Below are 25,540 nucleotides of genomic sequence, written 5' to 3'. Positions count from 1 at the left end.
ATTCGTATGTAAAATCACCCCCTGATTTCGAAAATTGAGTTAATTTTTGATTATATGGTACCGTTTTTGAGATATTTGCAATTTACCGTTATTCGAAAAAACCAAAAAGATGGCTCCCTTTAATTACGTATATCTCACGAACGTCAAGCAATGGCAAATAAGTTTACAGAATCGGAAAGACGATAAAATTTGCTATAAATGCATCATACATTGTTTTTTGCTCAACCATACAGTTTTCGAGATATTAGCTCATTATTTCAGATTTTTGTTTTTTTTTTATGAAAAAATATGAAAAAAATTACTTTTTGCGAGGGCAGCATTCCAAAACCACAACTTTTTTTCCAAATATTTTTTATTTACGTAAAGCTCTGTGTAATTAGAAAAAAGATAAGCTATCACCGAAGAAACCCGATGCAAAACTACGTAAGTTATAAGCGATCAAATAAAAATACCCAGGTTGCGCAACTTCAATGTATGTATACATACATATATTAAAGGTATAAAGTGCAAATGGGATATTATCCGACGAATAACACCATAACAATGATAATACTTTTTCTTTAAATAAATCAAATAGTACTTTTAATACTCGAATTCTTTTATAGTAGGTAGAGTGGTTGCATCGAAAGGAAGAGTGGTTGGGTTCGAAAGCTGCTGTAGGCATGTAGTTATAAACATGTATTTCCGTCACTTATGGGTAAGTATGCAAGTAGATTTTCAAAATTATAAGACACAGAAAATTTTTAAAGCCTACTTCTAAAGCAGGTAGTATTTCTTTTCCCGGCTTCGTATAAAAAGGAACCTTTCTGTCTAGGTAAGATTTGATTTTTTAAATTTTATTCTTGTTCCGAGTATAAATATGAGTTAATGCGCCTTGAAACTTCATAATATCTGCAAGGCTCGCCGGAGATAGTTCAGTTCATAAGTCAAATTTCAAAACCGTGATTTAGTAAAAAAAATAAAATGAGTAAAAGGACGCGAGAATTTGAGTGTAATAACGATCCAGATATGTTCTGTTTCATGTGTGGCCAATATACTATCATAAGGCGACGACGAGTGTTCTCAGATCATATCAAAACTTTATACTGCAAGTATTTTAGCATTGAGCCTAAAAATGCTGAAAAACCATGGACACCGAACACTTTGTGTACATCGTGTCGAGTAGAATTGATTCAGTCGGAATCCGGACAACAAATAAAATTTGATACACCAATGATATGGAGAGAACCTACTTGCCATTCAATAGAGTGTTATATTTGTCAAACAAAAGTACTTGGCGTTGGAAGATCAAGAAGAGTAACCTATGCCAGCGTACCTACAGTGACATTACCAGTACTACATTCAACGGCAGTTGCCGATCCAGTTCCATTGTCAACAGTAACATCTGAGTGCGGGGAATCAAGTTGTACTGAATTTCGCATGGGAAAGGAGATAAACGTTCTATCACAAGCACAACTTAATGATTGGATAAGAGATTTAGAACTATCCAAGGAAAAGGCCGAGATCCACACTTCTCGTATGCAACAATTTAAATTTGTATCATCCGATGTTAAGGTGATATATTGTAGAACTCGTCACGAACGATTTTCCAAACACTATACCAAGAAAGACAGTATATGCTACTGCAACGACATTCCTGGTTTATTCAAAGAGTTTGGTCAAACATATGATTCAAAAGAGTGGCGATTGTTCATAGACAGCAATAAACTGAGTTTAAAGGCTGTGTTATTGCATATTGGTAACAAAAAGCCTTCTATCCCGCTAGCACATGCAGTAAATACAAAGGAAACCTACGAGGAAATGCAAAAACTACTCAAATTTATCAAATATGAAGAGCATGATTGGAAAAAGTCGTTGCAATGCTGTGCGGTCTACAAAGTGGCTACACCAAGCACTGCTGCTTCCTCTGCAAGTGGGATAGCCGAGTTCGTAAGGACCACTACGTCAGAAAGGATTGGCCGGAAAGAGTCGAGTTTACCGTTGGTGTGGATAACATCAAATACACCCCTCTTGTCAAGAAAGAGAAAATCATACTTCCACCCTTACACATCAAGCTCGGTCTCATTAAAAACTTTGTTAAGGCTTTGGACAAAGAAGGCGAAGCATTCGACTATTTGAAAACAATTTTTCCAGATATTTCTCAAGCCAAGATAAAGGAAGGTATTTTTGTCGGACCACAAATAAAAAAGTTGATCAACAATAATCAATTCAAAGGACTACTCTCATCAGTTGAAGCAGCAGCGTGGGAATCCTTTGAAAACGTCGTTGCTTCTTTTCTCGGTAGACACAAAAGCCCTAACTACGAGCAGATAGTGAACGACTTAATCAATAATTATGCGAAAATGGGTAAATATTAAAGGCTTATTAAAATTAATTTCCCAAACTTCTATAACTTGTTTACCTAACTAATATTTTCTTTCTAGGCGTAAATATGTCGTTAAAAATTCACTTTCTGCACTCACATTTGAGCTTTTTTCCGGCAAATCTTGGCGACGAAAGTGACGAACATGGCGAAAGGTTTCATCAGCAAATGAAATTAATTGAAAATCGATATCAAGGATTCTGGGACGTCGCAATGATGGGTGATTACTGCTGGTTTCTCATAAGAGAAACTGATCCTAAACTGAATAAGCGTCAAAGTCGAACACATAATTATTTCGACTACATAGTAAAATAAAATTAAGATAAAGATTGTTAGAATATAGTACAAACATAAATAAATTTAAAAAAAAAGTTAAAAATATGGGTAATTTCATTCATAAATTGAACTTTTAAATAAATAGAAATAGAGCATAGCTAGATATTTCACTCTTCTTTATACCATACATACGTTTTGAGGTATACGTTGAAATTGCGCAACCTGGGTATTTTTATTTGATCGCTTATAACTTACGTAGTTTTGCATCGATTTTCTTCGATGATAGCTTATCTTTTTTCTAATTAAACAGAGCTTTACGTAAATAAAAAATATTTGGAAAAAAGGTTGTGGTTTTGGAATGCTGCACTCGCAAAAAGTAAATTTTTTCATATTTTTTCATAAAAAAAAAACAAAAATCTGAAATGATGAGCTAATATCTCCAAAACTATATGGTTGAGCAAAAAACAATGTATGATGCATTTATAGCAAATCGTCTTTCCGATTCTGTAAACTTATTTGCAATTGCTTCACCCGTTCGTGAGATATACGTAATTAAAGGGAGCCATCTTTTTGGTTTTTTCGAATAACGGTAAATTGCAAATATCTCAAAAACGGTACCATAGAATCAAAAATGAACCCGATTTTCGAAATCAGGGGGTGGTTTTACATACAAATTTCATAACGGCGTCTCTGGTAAATTTTGGCCGTCGACTAGTGTTATTAATTTCAAACTATGCTGGCAATGCTATATTATTCATTTTGATGGCGGAGTCATTAAAGGTGAAAGCATTAGCCAAGCTGATTGCAACTTTTCTCATGAATTTTGACAGTACGAACATTTCTCAGAGTAATTTTGACATTGCCACCAACGAATTACACAAACAAATTGCATGGAGTTTGTGTGTATGTCCGCTCGCTATTACCGCCTTACGGCTTCAACATGGCTATAGCATTGCCAGCACAATTCAAACATAAAGTATCACGTTTTTGTTAACGTTTTTAACGTTAACGAAATCTTTTCGTTTCGGTTAAAAACGAGATACAATTTATCTTGATAATTTCTTTATCGATAATATTTCGCAGTGTTTCAACGGAAACGGTGGACATTTTTTGATAAACGATTAGCTTAACGTTAAGGTGCATCCCTGGTTTAAGCGGTTATGGCCGTCCAACAAGGGGCGCCAGTCACTCCTTCTCTCTGCCAACCGGCGCATGGTGGGGTATTTGATCAATCTAGCTGGCCAAAAGTCGAATTTTCAAAATATTCCAATTTTTTTTTTAAATATACTCCCTGGCGCTCCTAGATGTCCACTGAATAGTATACATACCCCAAAACCCATCTGCAACGTCAACGGGGCTAGCCGTGCACATCTAAAGTTGTATAAAAATAGGGTGCAGTTCGATGTATTTTTGGATTAAAAAGCAATATACCTTTCTAACCTAAATACTTGTCCACTTGTTTAGCCTCAATCAAATCTAGTTACGTATTCTTTTAGGGCAGGTAAATGTGTCTTTAATTCATATGTTAGATTTTTTGTACCTCATGTTTTAACTGAGTTATTCTATTTGTAATACTACAACTTTTCAATATACAATTTTTTAGAACATTGGAAACAAAAAGGTATATATTTTTTTTATGGAATATCATGTCAGTAATTTTTTGGCAATACATAAGCTTGTGTTTGTTTCAAAGTTTAATAACAAAAACCGATGCGCATACTTGCGATTTTTTGTGTGGTGGTCAATTTTGTAAGAGACTGATACCCTTATTGGCAAAAGCTGGCAACCTTGTGAAAACTTCCTCAGTGGCAACACCTAGGTGAATAGTCTTAAAATGTAATACTATATCGATGTTCCAAATTTGATTCAAATCGGTTAAGCCGATTCCGAGATGGTATGGGATATACAAAGAAATATAAAAAAGAAGGTAAGGTGGCAACCCTAAGTGGCAACCCTTCTAAAAAATGTCATGTAATATACTAAAATGCGGAGTAAAATACTTTTCGTTTGATACCCATATTGACATATCTCATGTAATGCCAAAAAATAACCCCGGGTCCATCCGAAACCGGGGGCCCGATCCATAGTAATTCTGCGCGGAACACCGTGAATTTACTCTCAAATATTTCCTTTCATAATAATGAAGTGAGACAACCAATTTTTGAACAGAAATAACTGCTGTTTTAATTTTGGTCAGCTAGATTGATCAAGTACCCCATGGTGCGGCGCCAATTGGTCACACCAAGGGAGTTTAAATCGTTTTCCACCTGGTCCTTCCAGCGGAGTGGGCCCGCCCTCTACTCTGCTTCTATAGGCGGATTCCGATAGACACAGTTTCTTGGTCGGAGCTTCATCTTACATTCGCATAACATGGCCTAGCCAGCGCAGCCGCTGCATTTTAATTCGCCGGACTATGTTGATGTCTGCGTAGAGCTCGTACAGCTCATCGTTAAATCTTCTTCGATACTCGCCATCGCCAACGCGTAGAGGTCCATAAATCTTTCGAAGAACTTTTCTCTCGAACACTCCCAGAGCCAACAACGTCAACTCACATATATCAAATATGACACTGTAAAAGGCAATCTCTTAAATGTGTATCAAAGAAGTAAATTCATAAACAAATAAAAGACAAAGCCAGTTCGCTTATCAATACTGCTAAAATCAAATAAAAGAGAGAAACAATTAAAAAAATTGTTTTTAAGAATTTTTTAGACCTGGAGTTGAGCTGTTCTGGTTTTTGAGGTCTTTGGCTACAAAGCCTTATGTGCGAAACTATGAAAAAAGCAATATAAGCATAGTACCTAATACAAACAAACCTGTATAACAATTAAATGGCTTCCGCCTCCGGACTAACGTTCGTCAATCTTATATTTTGCAACGTTATTTCGTGCATATCAAAAATGTCATCCCCCAACCATTTCCTGTTGTAGCCGTTCTCCTTAATAAGGGGCATTTAGATCACTCATGCGCGTGATTTCTGACCACATTACACATTTTCGTACATGTTTAAATATGTGATTAATGAATACTTATGCTGGAATGAAAGCACGCATGTACATGAGACTACCAAAAATGTCCATCTTATATAAGACTTATAATCTATTTATCAAAACCCATGTGATGTGAGTCTTGAGATTCGTAAACAAATATTAGTTGTATGCAACACTTAATTGGTCAATGTACTTTCTTACTGGCCATTCCTCATTTTCGATTATAAAAAAAAATTATCTTGGGACCTTAAGGACGGTTTTTGCTTTTATATACGATGGGAAAAATATAAAGGGTGAAATCTTTGAATTAAAACCATTTATTACACAGGCCGACAAATATAGAAAGAGCCCAGACTCAGAAATGGGCTAGTGCTATTCGAAAATCTTCGGTTCACTGAATCTGGATACCGAATCAAATTTTTAATATTGGTTCTTTTTTTCAAGATATTCTTGCATAAAGGTGCGAAAATCATGTTTTTCGGCTGCATTTAATTTGTAATTTTGCCACGAAAACAAAATTTTATTAAAAAGCTACATTTCCCTCATAACCAATATTTAAATTGATATGTACGTTTTTGTAACCTGGTCCTTTATCGCTTCGACCAACAGAAATATGTGTAGCTTTGAAGTTCTGTAGCAGATGGAATAATCGATATAGTTCCTTTTAACTTAAATGTTTCGTTTTAATATTCAATTTAATTTTATTTCAAACATGGTTTCAATCAGGCATGCTTAACCAACGAACCGATATCATTTCGTTACGATAATTAACGTTAATAAACGAAACAAAGTCATTTCGTTTCGTTTATTAACGTTAAGAACGTCAAATTAACGAAATGATTTTGTTTCGTTTTCTGCCATATCAAAACGAAATCAAATCGTTTATGTTGATTATTAATTTCAAACTATGCTGGCAAGGCTGATTGATGGCGGAGTCATTAAAGGTGAAAGCATTAGCCAAGCTGATTGCAACTTTTCTCATTAATTTTGACAGTGCGATCATTTCTCAGAGTATTTTTGACATTACCACCAACGAATTCCACAAACAAATTACATGGAGTTTGTGTGTGTATGTCCGCTCGCTTTTACCACCTTACGGCTACACCATGGCTATAGCATTGCCAGCACAATTCAAACACAAAGTATCACGGTTTTGTTAACGTTTTTAACTTTAACGAAAGCTTTTCGTTTCGGTTAAAAACGAGATACAATTTATCTTGATAATTTCTTTATCGATAATATTACGAAGTGTTTCAACGGAAACGGTGGAAATTTTTTGATAAACGATTAGCTTAACGTTAAGGTGCATCCCTGGTTTCAATGGTTTGCTATACCCGCCTACATGCAGTTATAAAGTGACCAACGTGCCTAAAAGTAGACTTCAAATTTGTGAAGAAATTTTGTATGGTGAGTAGTAAAATACCTCAAATCGTGAAGGGAGCCTCTCAATAAATGAAACTACATTTTCAAGGAAAATAGTTGCACTTTAAAATTTTATGTTATTCTTTTAATTTAAAGAAGGTTTCCTGACGAAAAATCGTATTGAAAAAAGGAGAAAAATGTGTTGCAGGATCAAATATCTCAAAAACCAGAATAAATTAAAAAAATTTAAGAAACAAAAATTCTAATAACGAATGCAGATTCATCCCAACGTAGACTTTTAGAAAAACATAGACGCAAATGTTCCTAAAAGGACATACTCGTACTTAACAAATCCTTTCAAATTCAGAAGAAAATATAGACAAAACTTTACAGGTCCTCTTTGGTGCTTAGATAGAATCTTTTATTCAGCCAGAGTTTAGAAAAATACGACGAGGCCCTTTAAATATTATATAGTAAAAATTTCGTACATAGGCCAATATGAGTTTTTATTACTGAAGCCTGCTCATGCCCTAATTTCTATTCCAAACATATCTAGACAGGGCCCACGTTATGTTTAAAATTTTCTGGATTATATTCTGGATATTTAAAAACTGATTATAGCACAATGCATTGGAAAATTTTCGCATATATGTATGTACATTGGAGTGGTCTTAAAATTTGTTTTCCGCAATAAGACTGTAATATTTCTCCTACATTGGTTTAGGACCACATAAACATTTTTTATTTAAATTAGGGATCATAGACAAATGTAAAAGGCATTATCGTTGCGAAAAATATCTTTATATCAATCGTATTTTACTTTCAAAATATCATTATAACAAAAAATTTAAGAAACGAAAATATATGAAATGGTTGTTTGGACCCTCCTTATTCGACTATTCATTATTCTGCATTTCGAAAGCAATTACTGGAAGAAGAATTCAACTGTTGTGAAGAAAGTCTATATCCATATCTATATATACATAAATCAAATTCCGTGTGTGTGTGTTACCTATGGAAACGTATTTCCCACACTTCAATCATCACCAAATTTTGGCTATAGGTTCATTCGATCAGCAGGAAGGTTTTAGGCTAATAATAATTTGGATATATAAAAGGGGCGTGGCACCTCCCATACAAATAAAAAGTTTGGTACTGCATAACTCTGAAAGTATACATGCCAGAACATTGAAATTCGGTGAGGAGTTATATGAGGTCAATCCCTAACACCACCAAGAAAATGTGGAATTGGGAAGAGGGTGCGTGGCACCTCCCATACAAATGCAATATATCATACTTCATATCTCTGGATGTAGTAATGGTAGGATAATGAAAATTGGTAAGTAGCTATATGACGTTAAGTCCTAACACCTCCAGTAAAATGTGGAATTGGAAAAAAGGGGCGTGGCACCTTCCCTACAAATGGGATTTTTCAGAACTATGGCTGCCATACACACTTAGGTTATTTTAACACCTAAAGTTTGACTGCATTGCTGAGTTTGGCTGTTATTCGTTTTGATCTACATCTTTATTATGTAAAAATCAAATTCTGTGTGTCTGTATGTTCGCTATGGAAACATATTTCCCACACTTCAATCATCACCAAATTTTGGCTGTAGGTTCCTTGGATCAAGACGAAGGTTTTTCATATTTCAAAATTAAGAATTTTAAATATAATTTTTTTTGGCTATGCGAATGACCAATCTTAGCTCCCAAAAATTATCATGTTAACAAAATCAGTGATCGCATTCAAAACCAAATTCCTGGTGAAGTGACGAAATATAAATCGATCGACACAGTTAGAGATGAAGATCAAATTGTGAATTATCCAATTGAATTTCTAAACTCCTTAGAACCACCTGTAATGCCTGCGCATATATTAACTTTGAAAATTGGCTCACCAATCATGCTTCTTCGGAATTTAGACCCACCAAAATTGTGCAATGGAACCAGACTTTGCGTTAGGAAAAATAAATATTGTGTACCCACATGCCTACAATAAGACACAATAATAAAATGTTTTAAACGAAAATTTCACCAAATATGCGTACAAAATTCAATGATGAAATGAACATTCAGGTGCTCTTATCCCGTTGACGTTTTCCCTTATTCTGACAAGTTCGGCATGCATAATTTAAAGGGTTGTCTATCATACATAACTGCCTTTGAATTCTACTACGGTCGGAGTAGATTTTACTATACGTTTAGAGATGTAATAACTATACAAGCCACTACCAGAATTTTTTAGACATAAAGATTAACATAACTTTGTATTCCCCAAAAGACTATAGGTAAAATTTAGAAGGAAACTTATTTTTTTTTGAGGAAACTTGGACCTAATGACGCAATCAAAATTTATTACTTTTGTAGAACAAGTAAATACTGGCAAATACAGCTGCCGAAAAAGTGAGGTTATGTTGTTGACATCACCTTTATTATTACATCATGCAAAGTTCAATTCAATTTACAGAACAATAAACTAAATTATCAACAAACAAAACAGAAAAAATAACGCAACATTCATTCGAACTCGGTCGTTACAACGTACGCCGGGTCAAGCTAGTTTTTTATAAATATGAATATTTCTAATAAAATCGGTCAAAATAGATTTAATAAACACCCACTTTTGACAACACTTGGTGTCAAAAATCTGAAACTAAATGAACTGTAAGACAGCCCTCTACTTCTACTTCATGGCGCTAAACTGTTTAAATGGTTATGTCCGTCCAACAAGGCTTCTTCGCTCCGCCAACTGGCGCCAATTGGTCACACGAAGGAAGTTTAAATCGTTTTCCACTTGGTCTTTCCAGCGGAGGGGGGCCGCCATCTTCCTCTACTTTCATAGGCGGGTTCCGATAAAAATATTTTATTGGCCGCAGCGTAATCTTTCAATCGCATAACATGGCCTAGCAGTGTAGCCGCTGCGTTTTAATTCGCTGGACTATGCTGATGTGTGCGTAAACTCGTACAACTCATAATTTAATCTTCTTCGGTACTCGCCAACGCGTAGAGGTCCATAAACCTTTCGAAGAACTTTTCTCTCGAACACTCCCAGAGCCGTCTAATCTGAAGTTGTCATAGGCCATGTTTCGGCACCAATAGCAGGAAGGATACAATAAGTGACTTATAAAGTGTGATTTTCGTTTGCGGAGAGGGGGCTTTACTTAACCTAGTCCATAGTAGCATTTATTGGCAAGAGTGATTCTTCGCTGGATTTCAGAGCTGATGTTGTTGCGTGTGCTAATGCTGGTTCCCAAACAAACGAAGTCTATTATTATTTCGAAATTATGGCTGCCAACAGTAGTGTGGTTTCCAAGGCGCAAATACGCTAAATCTTTGCTCGATGACATCAGGTACTTCGTTTTATCCTCATTCACCTTCAAACCAATCAATTTGTTGATTTCTTGTCTTTAGTTTGGCAACGCTGCCTTTAATAAATCTGCCTTTTCACAAATAAATGTCGTTGCTTAGCCCTTAGCCGAATGTTTTAAATGGCGACATCTGCCTATCGCAACTCATTTGCACAAAAATATCACGACCTCTGTTACTCCAGTCTCCCAATGATTCAGAGCATTCCCGTGAGAACTGAGCGGAATACCGAGCTAGATAACTCAAAGGATGATGGCTAATATGTGTGAAGTGAGAAAGTTGGATCAAGAAGAGAAGAAGAATATAGAATGCACAATTCGGAAAAGGGATCCATGGCTGGTGCTGTGGATGGTGTGGAGGTGGACTATTGAATATCGTGTCATGGTGTTCCCGGAGTTTCCAAGTGAATCTAAATGATAATGAGCCCAGTGGTCCAAATTGAGTTTTGGGTAGCGTTAGATACATCATAGTAGGGACAACATGTTGTTAACAAGCGTCCTACTCCGTGTTTTTCACCACACACGACTAAAAGCAATTGCTATCAGCTGGATCCTTGAATTTTCTGATATTTCCAACTAGACTAGATTATAGGGATAACTACCGCGGATTTCCGTGGTTCTGTCCTGTTTAAGCATGCATTGTGGATAACACAAGTGTGATATCTATTGAGATTTAAAAAATGAGTTTCGCTCACAGATCGTAGCCCACAGTTATATATAGCTGTGTCTCGTAGTGCTTTAAAGCCAAGCTGATAGTTCTACCATGAAGAGCTTTGCATTTTTGATATTTTTCCTTTTTGTATCGTATTATTGTGTAATCAATTACGTGAAAAAATCGTTTTTTTACAGGAAAGAAAAAAAACGTTTTTTGGAGGCTTTGTGATTGTTTTTTGTTCCTGTATTGTTGGCTTGTCCAAAACAATGACATTAATAACTTATATGAAAAAAATTGAGGAATACATTACAAGTAAGCGGTCATTTTAAAACTTTTTTCAGTGGAAAAACGTTTCATATCCCAAGCGCGACAGCAGTTAAAACATTTTTCCATTATGCACAGCATCTGTACTGATGACTTTTAAAACGTTGTTCCACTGAGCAATACGGTTTGTAGGAACGGATTTAAAATGTTACTATCGCAAAAAAAGTATGTATTGGTTTGTTTTTTAAATAAAGAGTATATTATAGAATGCTTTCAGTTTATTTATTTCATACAAAAAGTTAATTCGGCATCAAAACAAAAGTGTGTTCAAAACAGAAATGAAAATATTCCAAAAACTGTGAATAAAGCTTGGTTTGCTTTGAGCCCATTTACACAATAACTTTCCAACCTATCTTTTTGTTTACTTCTTTTTAGATATTAATTTCCGAGTGTTTTCACGGTCACTTTGATATAAAGAGGGCGAAAAACCATCGTGTAAGGTTGCTCTTTCAAGTAAGAGATTTATATACTATCTTTATTTACTGCAGATCGATTTATAGAACTCTGCGTATTTCTCAGGCCAATAGTCCTTCATTTGACCAACATTAAATTTTGGGCAATTGAAATAGCAACGACAATCACAAACCTAAATATAAACAATAAATAATATAAAAATTACAGCAAGTGCTCTTAAAACGTTTTTCAACATTACTTGTTCTGGAGCGCTTTTTGAGGGATACTTTTGTTTTTCCTGGTTGTATATGCATTTCCACTATTTCTTAACTTTTTGTTGTTAATATCTTTCCAATTTTCAACATTAGATTTCCTTTTTGTACCTCTGTTAGACTTATCAATTACCTGCGACAACTGCGATCGTATTATTTGGCGTGTAACATACAACGTTCTTCCGCGAACTGACCTCTTCTAATTGCTTTTTAATTGCCCTTTAGTACGTAATTTTAACTTATTTGATGCTTTAGAGATGCAAGAGAGTAACAGTAACGGAAATCTGCAAAAAAAAACACGTTTTGCAAAAATTGGTTTTTAAAACGTTATTCGCGGCTCCGCTTCAATTGCATTCAAATAGCAACCGTATACTAAATTAAGGATCCATTTAATTTTATTTGGAAAATTGTACTTAGGTTTGGAAGGAGGGAGGAGGCCACATTGTGGAAAAATATCCATTTTGAGGGATATTGAATGGACTATTAATGGGGAAAAAGTATATTTGTCAGGCCTTCATTTAAAATAAGAGATTTTTACAGCCGTATTCTAAGCTGGATGGTAAACAACTTTTCTTATTCTGATTGCAGACGTTCCAGTAACTACGACACCAGCAAAATAAGTGGTAACATCTCATTACAACGCAAAATTACACGTCTTTGCTAAGTATTTCTTTTCACAAAACAAATAAAAAAACTGTATCTATGTTATTGTACACGAATTTCTTAACATTATTAGTACTTTTTAACAAAAAATTCAGTTCACATTTTTATTTTATTCTCAGTTGCGCATCTATGTTTTTTGAGCTGGTAACGATTTTCGGTGACAATACTCCGATAACAAATTTACTGATAACGTAAAATAAATAAAAATAATTAGCACTCTTGCAAAGAGTTCAAAAAAGTTCGCTTTTAAATTTTGAAACAAATAATCCAATATAGTAAAGTTCCATTAATACTAAAAAATATAGGAAACATTTTTTCACCACCTGTGGAAGTGGAATGCTTACGGCACTAAAAGTTTATTGCATCGCCTAACGATGGTGGGGTGGGTTATATGTATGTATATAGAATTTGTATATTACTCAAATAAATATTTAAAGATCTTTGGACTTTTCGTGGGATTATATGATTTCAAATGTGCGGAATTCAAGATTTTTTTTTGCGCAGACTCTCTGGCGTCACTGTTAGGAAGAATCAAAAGTAATTTGTCCAATGCGAGTTCTATAAAAAACAAAATGCGAATAAGTAAAGGGCTAATTAAACTTCCTTAACCCTAACTCCATAGTCGTAACCATACCCATATCCATAACCATCTCCAATGTGACCGATTAATGGTGCCTTAACCTAAAAATCGTGAAAATTTCATAAAAATGAAGAAAACGCAAAAAATTACAAACATATTCCACAAAAAATAAGTCTCTTAGTCATAACGTATCCAAAACAATAGGGGGACTCATGAAAGCATATAAACTTATAAGGTGTAAAATTATATCCATATACACACGCTGTTATATGAACGCACCTAGTAATACTCTTGATAAATTTGATTGTTTATCAGCTGTATTATTGCCGAACAAAATTTTTTTGATTGTTATACAAATTAAAAAATGCCAAGATTAAGTGAAAAATCAAAACTAAAACGCATTTACTTGCTGATATTGGAGATTTCTGATGAAAATGTCTGCTGTAATGTCTGCAAGGTTGCATTCCTTTGAGTTTACCGCGTTTACACAATGAAATGTGCGCGTAAATTCATACAAAATTTGACAGCTCGTTTACGCACTAGATAAATTTATACGTTTACACACTTTATAAGGCATTTATACGGTTACATGAGTCCCCCTAATGAATAAAATCTACAAAAAGTTATTAAATTCACCAACTGAAATATTTTTAGGTTACGGCTATGGTATGGTTATGGCACCATTAATCGATTACATTGATTCCATAAGGTTGGTTCGATCAGCTGTTTTATCTGGTTATGGTTTTATGGTTATAAGACACCATTAATTGACCCTTAACCCCTAATATTAGTATTATCGGTTCATGATTTTGGTAGCTTATTTGACACCATAACCAAACGGTTTGTATTTTCCGAGCGGTCAAATCTTCCTATAGATATTCAGAAATTTTGCCCATACAAAATATCTTTATATTTTTGGTATATACATACATAAGTATGCATGTAGGTGCATATCTGAATATGTATATGCATATGTATATGTTCCCATGCATAGGAGTAGTACTTGATTAATATTACAGCTTCAAACTTGAATGTTATACTAAGGCTTCATATGTATGTATATATATTTCTTTTACATACATACATAAATACATATGTACATATGCGTTTTAACTTATGGACATAACTTATACTTATGACTGCATTGTACTGCACGTATTTTTATGGAGATGCTGTTGAGACTGAGAGACACTGGCACCATCTGACATCAAAAAGTAGTCAGCTCCCAACTTTGGTAGCAAGCAAAGCATAAGAAGAAGACTTTAACATTTGCTTTACAAGTGAAATTATTTTTCCCACTCGCTGGTAACTTTTTTTTTTAAACATTTTCGCAGTTAAAAACTGCAATTTAACAAATGAAAAGAACACAAAATATGTTTGCAAGTATTTTTCTTGTATAGTGAAAATGTTTACAACAGTCGCGAAATCTTGTAAGTCTGAAGAGTCTTTATATTTGCAAATGCAATATCTTGGTTGATTGTGGCGATGTTACTGGAATGCATAAGATTGTGCTGGACGCGTCTATATGAGCTTAAGCTACATTTACGGCCCGATTCTTAGCGTTACCGGTAAAATAGTACCCAGAACATTATGTAACCGAAAATCGTTACCAGTTGTTTTATTCGCGATTCTGGCCGAAGTGGTAACGGTGTCATCACCGAAAAACTCACCAGTGTCTGTGGTGAAATTTAAAAGTTGGTTTTCTTCGCTTTACCCATGGCGGAACGATACAAGGTGGCAGCATGGGACAGCTGAATATAAACTTTTTTTAATTTAATTTGATACATCAACTTCCGGCGCAGTACGCTTTTGACATTTGTCCATCGAATTTACAAAAATGAAGTACAAGGAATTTTTATTTATGTTTGCAGGTATGTCACCATGCTGCCACCGTGTATGGTTCCGCCATGGCTTTACCGAAAATGTGTCACTCGTAGATACGATGTTAACGTATAAGCGGGACGATGTATACATACATGCATACGTTTTTACATAGCTATATTGTAATATATACTGTAAAAGTACATGGAAACAAATATGTATAGCAAGAGGCAACACTTTTTTACTATTATGTTTACTTATTTGCGCTCACAATTCTTTATTTTTCAGTATTGCTTTTTTCTAAACAACAGCTTTTGTGTGGTTACATCAATGTTACCACCTATTTTAGTGGGTAAACAATTATCCGGATACTTTCGTGGGCAGAATACCAAAAGGGTACAAAAGTTACCACATGAAGAAAGTTGCCGTGGTGAAGAAAGTTGTTACCACATTAGAATCACGCTGTTAATGTTGACTAGAGTTTAACACTGACACTTCAGTCGTTTAAGCTGAGATGAGCAGTAAAATTTTATGTTATCGAACAAAGTGGCGAGGTTAAACTCAAGTAAACTTTAACTGGAGTTTAAACTCGCACTGAAAATCGGGCATAAGTAAGGCTACAAATGATGAAACGTTTGGTGATTCAATTATTCCACTTGGATTAATATTGAATTGAATGGACCATTGATCTGAAGGAAAGCGAACTGTTACGTATTACCTACATACATATATTACAACAAAATGCTACGCATTGCTGCAACTCAGTCTGGTATACAAATAATTGAAAAGTAATGAAAGCCATTGTATTAGGATTTTTTTGTCGACCACTTTTCATATGCCTCTTCCTTTTTAACATTTTTATACTCAACTGAGCAGAGCTCACAGAGTATATTAACTTTGTTCGCATAACGGTAATCCGTAACGGCATAAACTAATCGAGATAGATATAGACTTCTATATATCAAAATGATCTGGGTGAAAAAAGAAATTCATTTAGCCATGTCCGTCCGTCTGTCCGTCTGTAAACACGATAACTTGAGTAAATTTTGAGGTATCTTGATGAAATTTGGTATGTAGGTTCCTGGGCGCTCATCTCAGACCGCTATTTAAAATGAACGAAAACGGACTACAATCACGCCCACTTTTTCGATATCGAAAATTTCGAAAAACCGAAAAAGTGCGATAATTCATTACCAAAGACGGATAAAGGATGAAACTTGGTAGGCGCGTTTAGGTGCGTTGACTTTATGACGCAAAATAAAAAAATAGAAAAATTTTGGACAATGGGCGTGGCACCACCCACTTTTAAAAGAAGGCAATTTAAAAGTTTTGCGAGCTGTAATTTGGCAGTCGTTGAAGATATCATGATGAAATTTGGTAGGCACGTTACTCCTATTACTATATGTGTACTAAATAAAAATTCGCGAAATCGGATGACGAACACGCCCACTTTTAAAAAATTTTTTTTTTTAAGTAAAATTTTTACAAAAAATTTAATATCTTTACAGTAAGTATATAAGTAAATTATGTCAACATTCGACTCCAGTAATGATATGGTGCAACAAAATACAAAGATAAAAGAAAAATTCAAAACGGGCGTAACTCCGCCCTTTTTCATTTAATTCGCCAAGAATACTTTTAATGCCATAAGTCGAACAAAAATTTACCAATCCTTGTGAAATTTAGTAGGAACATAGATTCTATGACGATAACTGTTTTCTGGGGCGAAATCGATTGAAGCCACGCCCAGTTTTTATACACAGTTGACCATCTATCCTTCCGCTCGGCCGTTAACACGATAACTTGAGCAAAAATCGATATATATTACTAAACTTAGTTCACGTAATTATCTGAAGTCCTTTATCTTGGTATAAAATATGGCCGAAATCCGACTATGACCTCGCCCACTTTTCCGATATCGAATATTACGAAAAATGAAAAAATGCCATAATTCTGTACCAAATATGGAAAAAGAGATGAAACATGGTAATTGGATTGGTTTATTGACGCAAAATATAACTTTAGAAAAAACTTTGTAAAATGGGTGTGACACCTACCATATTAAGTAGAAGAAAATGAAAAAGTTCTGCAGGGCGAAATCAAAAGCCCTTGGAATCTTGGCAGGAATACTGTTCGTGGTATGACATATATAAATAAATTAGCGGTATCCGACAGAAGATATTCTGGGTCACCCTGGTCCACATTTTGGTCGATATCTCGAAAACGCCTTCACATATACAACTAAGGGCTACTCCCTTTTAAAACCCTCATTAATACTTTTAATTTGATACCCATATCGTACAAACATATTCTATAGTCACCCCTGGTCCACCCTTATTGCGATATCTCGAAAAGGCGACCACCTATAGAACTAAGGCCCACTACGTGTTAAATAATCATTAACACCTTTCATTTGATACACATGTCATACAAACACATTCCAGGACTATCCTAGGTTCATTTTGCTAAATGGTGATTTCCCCTTATTTTGTCTCCAAAGCTCTCAGCTGAGTATGTAATGTTCGGTTACACCCGAACTTAGCCTTCCTTACTTGTTATTCTTGCCGTTATTGTTACCGTTAGTCAGTGTTGCCATTTTAGCTATTTTGTAGCTAGACTTAGCTATTTATTTCGACGTCTAGCTACAGAAATTTGCGTTTAGCTATAGCCATTTTTTTTAAAATCTTCTTTTATATCAATTTAGCTATTTTGGCTTAAATATTTTTGTTTGTATGGTTTTAATTTACTGGCTCAAGGTCAGAGGATTATGACAACATCGAAATATATTGGGAAAACCATTTTGTTTTAATCCTCTGATCTTGTGCTCTACTAAGGACCAATCGCTTGTCCTTGCACTCGCTCGTCGATTTGTTATAACTCAGGGGGAAAGAGCACGCGTCTCTAATTCCAAGCAATTTGTTTCCACCCCTGGCGTTGAACTGCACAATACTTATTTGGTTTATTACTAGTATAGATTTTTTTTGGGGTCCAGATGGGATATTTCCTGCTATGCTGCAGATGGCCAGTGGAACGATTGTAGAAGGGCTTGGAATAATTTTTGAGGGTTTCATAAAACTGAAAAACGGCCCGCAATCTTGGAGAACGGCTCGAGTAGTCTTCATGCCTAAAGCGAGAAAAGGCAGCCATCTGCTTCTGAATGTCTACAGGCCTATTAGTTTAAGATCTTTTCTGCTCAAAACTGTAGAGAGATTAATAGATGTGTATATAAAATCAAAAATTAATGAGTATTTATTCTCTTCAGCACAACATGCTTACTTCAAAGGCAAGTCAGTTGATACTGTATTTTTTAGGGTGATCATGAGCATAGAGAAAGAAAGCCCTGGAACACCAGCAATATGCCATAGGACAGTCTCAACTCGATTGAAGTTCATCTGGCCTTAGCAAATTGGATCGGCTCCATGTTCAGCTACAGAATGATCACGTCGCATCAAAATCTGTAAACAGAGGAGCGCCGCAGAGTGGGGGTTTTATCACCAATGCTGTGGACGCTGCTTATCAATCAATTGCTTGGGCGGTTCGACAGAGCTGATGACGTTTAAGTTATCATAACCGGCGTATGCCTAAAAACAATCGGTTCTCTGATACACCAAGAACTTCGGGATGTACATGCCTGTACATATGGATTTGGGCTAACCGTAAACGCGTATAAAATCGATCTAGTATTATTTACTAGGAAATATATATAAGGCCCCTATTTGGACAAAGGGTTTGAGGGGTTTGATGCCACCTAATATCGGGCAAACGGAATATTGGATGGGCTGGCTCCAGGGTGCAGAAATGACGGAACATACAAGTCACGTGTATAAAGATGGCTCCAAGTTAACGGGATTTGTCGGGTCTGCTATTTACTGTGTCGATACAAAAATTAATAGATCCTACAGGGTGCCAGATTACTGCAGCGTCTTTCAGGCGGAAATTATAGCCGTGAAGAAAGCAGCAGAATTTGTGAAGGAAGCGTGCTTAATCTCAATTCGCATGTATATATATATATATATATATTGATAGTCGGCGGCGATTAAGGCAATCATCTCACACAGTACTTCATCAAAAAGTGTTCTGGAATGCGAAGAAGCATTGGAAAAACTTCGTTCAGGCCGAACCATACATCGGCACTGGGTTGCCGATCATACAAGGGTAGAAAGTAATGAAAAGGCCGATGTGTTGGCAAAGGAGGGTGCAACACTCGCTGAAACAACGATCGTCCCAATCCGTTTGGAAAAGTTGAAAAGAAAATTGCATGTCATCCATCAATCAAGGAAAGGCGTGGACAAACGCGTGGAGCTGTAAAATTTTTAAGATCATATGCAAAGGCTACGGATATTAGACCCACAAAGTGGGTCATATATCTGAAGAGAGAAGACTTAAGGCTCATAGTGGGCATACTAACTGGACAATTCCTTCTGGAACCACATGCTTATAAGTTAGACCTTGTCAGTAACAGCAGGTGTAGGAAGTGCGAGCTGCAGTATGAAACGGTTGGGCACGTTCTGTATTCCTGTCCTGCACTCGCCAGGTCAAGGCTCAAGCTATTAGGGCGGCAGAGTTGCCAAATATCGAGGCAGCAATTAAACTAGGTCCTAGAAAACTTTTATTATTTGCCAAGGGGATGGAGTTATTCCATAAAAAAGTCCTGGCACCTTCTATTTAGCCGTCAAACAAATTCTGGTAACACTATGGATACATTCAGTCTATGTGAGGCCTTTATTGACCGGCCAGTTCAACCTAACCTAACCTAGTATAGAATTTTTCTCTTCTCGAAGACCTGTAAACCAATAAGGATCGGTCATGGTTCGTTTCCCATTTTGTTATAAAATCTGAGATCGAATCCAAAAACATACTTCTTATTTCTATTCAGAACTTTTTTGCAACAATCTCCAGATTTCGCAAATCCGACAAAAAAATTTGGAATCAGCGCCCCGAAATACATATAGGAACATGGGTCTAGTCACATGCACCTACATAGAACTTTTTTGTGTGCCGGTGTAGTTTTTAAAAGTGAAGCATACATGTGTATATCGCTCGTTTTATTGTATTTAATTTTTTGGGAAAGCGCAAAAGAAATTTAATTTTTTTATACATTTCCAAAGTTAGAATGAAAGGGATTTTATAAAATCAGAAAACTAATTTGTTTTCTTTTTACATATTTGCAAATATTTAGCATATCAACAAACTTTTTGCAAATCCTCTGCTTATCAGATAAATATAAGAAAAGCCAATGTCACAAAAAATAATGGAGTAATAGCAACAATAGCTACAACATCATTTGAGCACATAATCAATGTGATAATGTTAAGCAAAATCAAAAGAAAGCATTTTCAAGCACTTTGAAATATAAACACAAACCTAAAACAAAAATATTTACAAAGCTATGCACAACATATTCGTATACTTAGAAGGAAATACATCAGAAGCTCAATCTGACAGTTGCATCCTCTTTGTCTTACGTCGGTTTCCCAGATGTTCGCAAAGAGATTTGTTGACAGACAAAGCACGTTTCCTATCGATGAGGATGCATGCGCAGGTGGGATAGGTTGGTTAACTTGGCAAAAGAAAGTCAATCTGTCAACAAGTTTGCAAAATACATACTTCCTACTTGATATTCTATATAAACATTGTAATACTGCCTCACAATCTCTCTTAAAGCTATTGTGTGTTTCACTTGATGCTCGTCTGTCTGCTGTCAGCTTACTTGAAGGCGGCAGTCCATCCGCCTGCAAGCATTAGCGCACAAATATTTACCAAAGTCGTAAATAGAAAGAGCCTTATGCGTCTGTTTTGCTAAACTAGAATAAAATGGATGAGCAGGGACTTTAAAATTAGTCACTGAAAGCAGATGTATTTTCTGTTAAAAAACTAGTCATGCGTAAATTTACTTGGAACGTTAGACCCATTACCGGTAAATAATAAAATGGAATAACAACGAACCACAAATGAGCGATACTTAAAATAGTCCTACCAGTTACACAATTTCTATATCGACATAAGTAGACGTAAAAGTTATATATATCTGAAACTATAGGAAGGTGACAGAACTTGTATACCAGAATGAGCTTGTTCGAAGCAGAAAAGCAGATATACCTAATATTCTGGAATCTATAAGCTGAGAAATAGTACTGGCACCTCACCTGGATCGCAGATACTACAAGGAGGTGTATCAAGTTGATACGATGCTGGTTTACATATGCTTCATCGATCATAATATCAATATTAATCGAAGGCCATTAATCATGCTCTACAAGTCACTTATCGTACCCGTCCTGCTATATGGCAGAAGCATGGACTATAACAGATGAAGCGCCGCTGGCAGTGTTAGAGAAAAAAGTTCCTCGAAAGATTTACGGACCTCCACGCTTTGGCGACGGCGAGTACCGATGAAGATTTAATGCTGAGCTGTACGAGCTTTACGCAGACATCAACTTAGTCCAGCAAATTAAAACGCAGTGGCTAGGCCATGTTATGCGTATGAAATTTTTTTATCGGAACCCACCTATGGAAAAAGTGGAAGTGGGCGGCCCCACTCCGCTGGAACGACGAGGTGGAAAACGATTAAAATTCCCTTGGTGTGACTAATTAGTACCAGTTAACCCAATAAAGAAGCGACTGGAGCATCTTGTTGGGCGGCCGTAATGGTTTCAACATTTACCGCTAATTAAGTAAGTAATCAAATGCGTATGTTAGACCTATCCACATCATAATATATTCGGTGTCCCTAATTAGGTCTCTGTTAAAAAAAAAAAGAAAAAAAGCAAACAAACTGAAACGAAATTTGGACTAGTGTCTCACTAGAACTGCTATGTTTCCAACTACAGCTGGGTTTATCCAACTCACATATTCACACATAATGCTATGTGTGTGTGCAAGTTTGATTGAGTGCTCACTTGGCTGTCAACAATTTATCCACAATATAGTACGAGTATCAGAAAAGCTATTATATATCGTAGGACATATTCATCCTATTTGAATATGTTTATTGGATGATTTAATAGCAATCACAAAATCTAACATACATACACTTTAATAAAGTTAATTTGAAGAATTTTATTCCTACATAACATTAGGAGAAGAGTTTGGTGCAGTGCTATTAAAGTATTAAATTCAATTTTAGAAATGGATAACATTCAGGGAGGGTAGGCTGGTACATTGAAATTTTGGAAATATTCACTGCAAATTTGTATGCATCCTTATGTAAATATATTGACTGAAACCAACTACAAACTGCATTTCTTCCGGTAAAATTCATAGGACCTATAAACCTATGGAAAATAAAAGCGGATTTAAAATTTCATTAATACACGCATCGATGCTATCACTGACGAGGCCCAATAATGTGACACCAGACTATGTTGTGTTATGCGAGATTATTGGCTTAATTGTTGCTTGGTTGTCAGTAATAATAAAGTTGGGGCAGCTGCAGTTTAAGCTGCTTTCCTCTAGTACATAATTGAGAGTTATATGTGCCAGCATAGTTACAGTTAGGAAACCGTCTAAGCAAGGGATATGTTTGGACAACGAGATTTGGGATACGAGCATGAAGTTATTCATATCCCCCTGCATCACTTACCTGCCTCGGGGGAGGAATGGAAGGAGAGTTTGTCTATATATAGTAGTGGTCTGGTGACGGTGGCCACCATTAGAATAGAGGTACAAAGCGTTTCAAATACAATTTTTTAAATTTTTATTCTAGAATCTATGCTCAGAAGTTTTGTTTTAATGCCAAAGAATTAGGGCCTTTTACACTGTGTGACAATGAAACTATACACCTTGCGGAACATATATCAATTTGTCGGTCTGCACACTTAGAATTTCGCATTCACCCTGAAAAGATGAAGATAGTGGTCAAAAACCCCTTATCCATGGGTTGAAGCATATAATGGCCTATAACTGCTGACTACACGGGCACGAAAAAAATTGCGAAGGTCCGACCCTAGTTTTGAAGCTTTTGTTGAGAGCACGGCCGGAAACAGCCTTGAAAATCGAAGCGGTTCCGTTCAGTGGTTCGTACCACGGCTACCTCTGAACCGCCGAACCGATTCGGTTCAAGTGGTTCAAACGTTTAATACTAAGTTTTGATAGTATACAAAATTTGAAATTCTTCACTTGGGATCTGTGTGCAACTAACCATCGATATGTACCTACTAAGCATACAAATAAAATACAGATATGGGTATTTCCAAACTGGCGTGACGTGACATTTGTATGAATAAATGTTCAAAAAAAAAAAATGCTTTACTTAACATTTCGGAATTTTTTTTTTTAAATAGTTGCATTATAATAAAGTGAACTCTATCTTAGTAAAAAAGTTACGGAACTTTATTAAAAACTAGAAGACCCGGCAGACGTTGTCCTGCCCTAAATTTGGCCAATCTGCATACATTTTAATAAGCTTTTTCCGTCTGACCACATTTTGGCCTATATCCCGAGACCATAGTCACCCAGGGGTATGAAAATTACCCTCTAATAAAGCACTCATCAACAGATTACATTTGATATCCACATTTTATAAACACATTTTAGGGGTACCCGGGTCCTCGTTTTCGCCTATATCTCGAGACCCTAGTCACCCAGGGGTATGAAAATTACCCTCTACTAAAGCTCTCATCAACAGCTTTCATTCGATATCAATATTCTATAAACACATTCTAGGTGTACCCGGGTCCACTTTTTGGCATATAGCTCGAGACCCTAGTCACCCAAGGGTATGAAAATTACCCTCTACTAAAGCACTCATCAACAGCTTTAATCTGATATCAATATTCTATAAACAGATTCTAGTGGTACCCGGGTCCACTTTTTGGCCTATATCTCGAGACCCTAGTCACCCAGGGATATGAAAATTACCCTCTAATAAAGCACTCATCAACAGCTTTCATTTGATATCCACATTCTATAAACACATTCTAGGGGTACCGGGTCCACGTTTTGGCCTATATCTCGAGACCCTAGTTACCCAAGGGTATGAGAATTACCCTCTACTAAAGCACTCATCAACAGCTTTAATCTGATATCAATATTCTAGAAACAGATTCTAGGGGTACCCAGGTCCACGTTTTGGCCTATATCTCGAGACTCGAGTCACCCAGGGGTATGAAAATTACCCTCTACTAAAGCACTCATCAAGAGCTTTCATTTGATATGCATATTCTAGGGGTACCCGGGTCCACGTTTTGGCCTATATCTGGGGACCCTAGTCACCCAGGGGTATGAAAATTACCCTCTACTAAAGCACTCACCAACAGCTTTTATTTGATATCCATATTCTATAAACACACCCTATTGGTACCCGGGTCCACGTTTTGGCCTATATCTCGAGACCCTAGTCACCCAGGGGTATGAAAATTACCCTCTACTAAAGCACTCATCAACAGCTTTTATTTGATATCCATATTCTATAAACACACCCTAGGCGTACCCGGGTCCACGTTTTGGCCTATATCTCGAGACCTTAGTCACCCAGGGGTATGAAAATTACCCTCTACTAAAGCACTCATCAACAGCTTTCATATGATATCCATTTTCTATAAACACACTCTAGGGGTACCCGGGTCCACGTTTTGGCCTATATCTCGAGGAAATATGCTGTTTTGAGTATTTTCCCGGCAAGTATTCGAATTTTTCTCACCTTTTAAACCTTCCCTAGACCTCCACGAATATTTCAAGACCAAGATAAGATAAATCCGTTCAGCCGTTCTCGAGTTTTAGCGAGACTAACGAACAGCAATTCATTTTTATATATATAGATACTAAATTATATAAGGTAATAAATGGACTGGCGTGACGTTACAAAAAACGGAAGTCCTCTTTGGCTTGAATTGTGAAAAGGCATAATTCTTCGAATTGGGTAGAACTATTCGCGTGTTATTTCTTGTCATGATGTTTAAATATTTAAGGTTAATATTCCAATTTCTTATATTAAAAAAATCGTTTCGGTTTTTTACCATACAAAGTATCTGGCGTGACGTTACCTGGCGTTATGTTACTGAAATTAAATCCATTAAAATTTTCTTCAATTCACCAATTTTAAAATTTTTTGTAGAAATTCCAAATTGAATGAATGTATGGAGATATTCAATTGGGGTTAGTTCTGTGATGTTGTTGTTTTGAAAAAATAATCCAAATAAATATGCACATAACATTTGACATTTAAAAATAAAACATGAATTTTATTTAAAAATATGTATTTTTTTTATTTAAAAATATTTTAAAGAAGTAATAATAACGTTTTAAAAGTTTATTTTATTATTATACAACACTTTTATGTGAAAACGCAGTCTCGGCTGCTTTTATTTGCCTGTCTTCGCTGCTTGATAAATGATGAATTTTATGTATTCCAGAAATTTTCGGCAACTCATTCCAATTTTCTATTAGCAAAACAGAAAACTCTTCTATTTGCTGTGTGGGAAAGTAAGTTAAGTTAACTCCAGAGATACGATTTCGAGCACATTGGTAAAAAGAA

At 35.8% G+C, this 25,540-nt stretch overlaps 1 protein-coding gene across 2 annotated transcripts in view; it reads left to right on the top strand.

Annotated features, from left to right (window-relative positions):
- The window catches only part of speck, a 330,661-nt gene that overhangs the window by 20,068 nt on the left and 285,053 nt on the right, over positions 1 to 25,540 (top strand). The window contains exon 2 of one of the 2 annotated variants that reach the window (XM_067773563.1): positions 12,591 to 12,625. The exons of the other annotated variant lie outside the window; for it this stretch is intronic. The gene's annotated coding sequence lies outside the window, so the exon portion shown is untranslated. The remainder of the gene's footprint in view (positions 1 to 12,590; positions 12,626 to 25,540) is intronic. 2 annotated transcript variants of the gene reach the window in all.

This window comes from Eurosta solidaginis, chromosome 3 (assembly GCF_040869045.1).
Source record: "Eurosta solidaginis isolate ZX-2024a chromosome 3, ASM4086904v1, whole genome shotgun sequence".
Classification (NCBI taxonomy): Eukaryota; Metazoa; Arthropoda; class Insecta; order Diptera; family Tephritidae; genus Eurosta; species Eurosta solidaginis.
The sequence above is the reverse complement of the archived record's forward strand: the minus strand, read 5'-3'. Positions and strand labels throughout refer to the sequence as shown.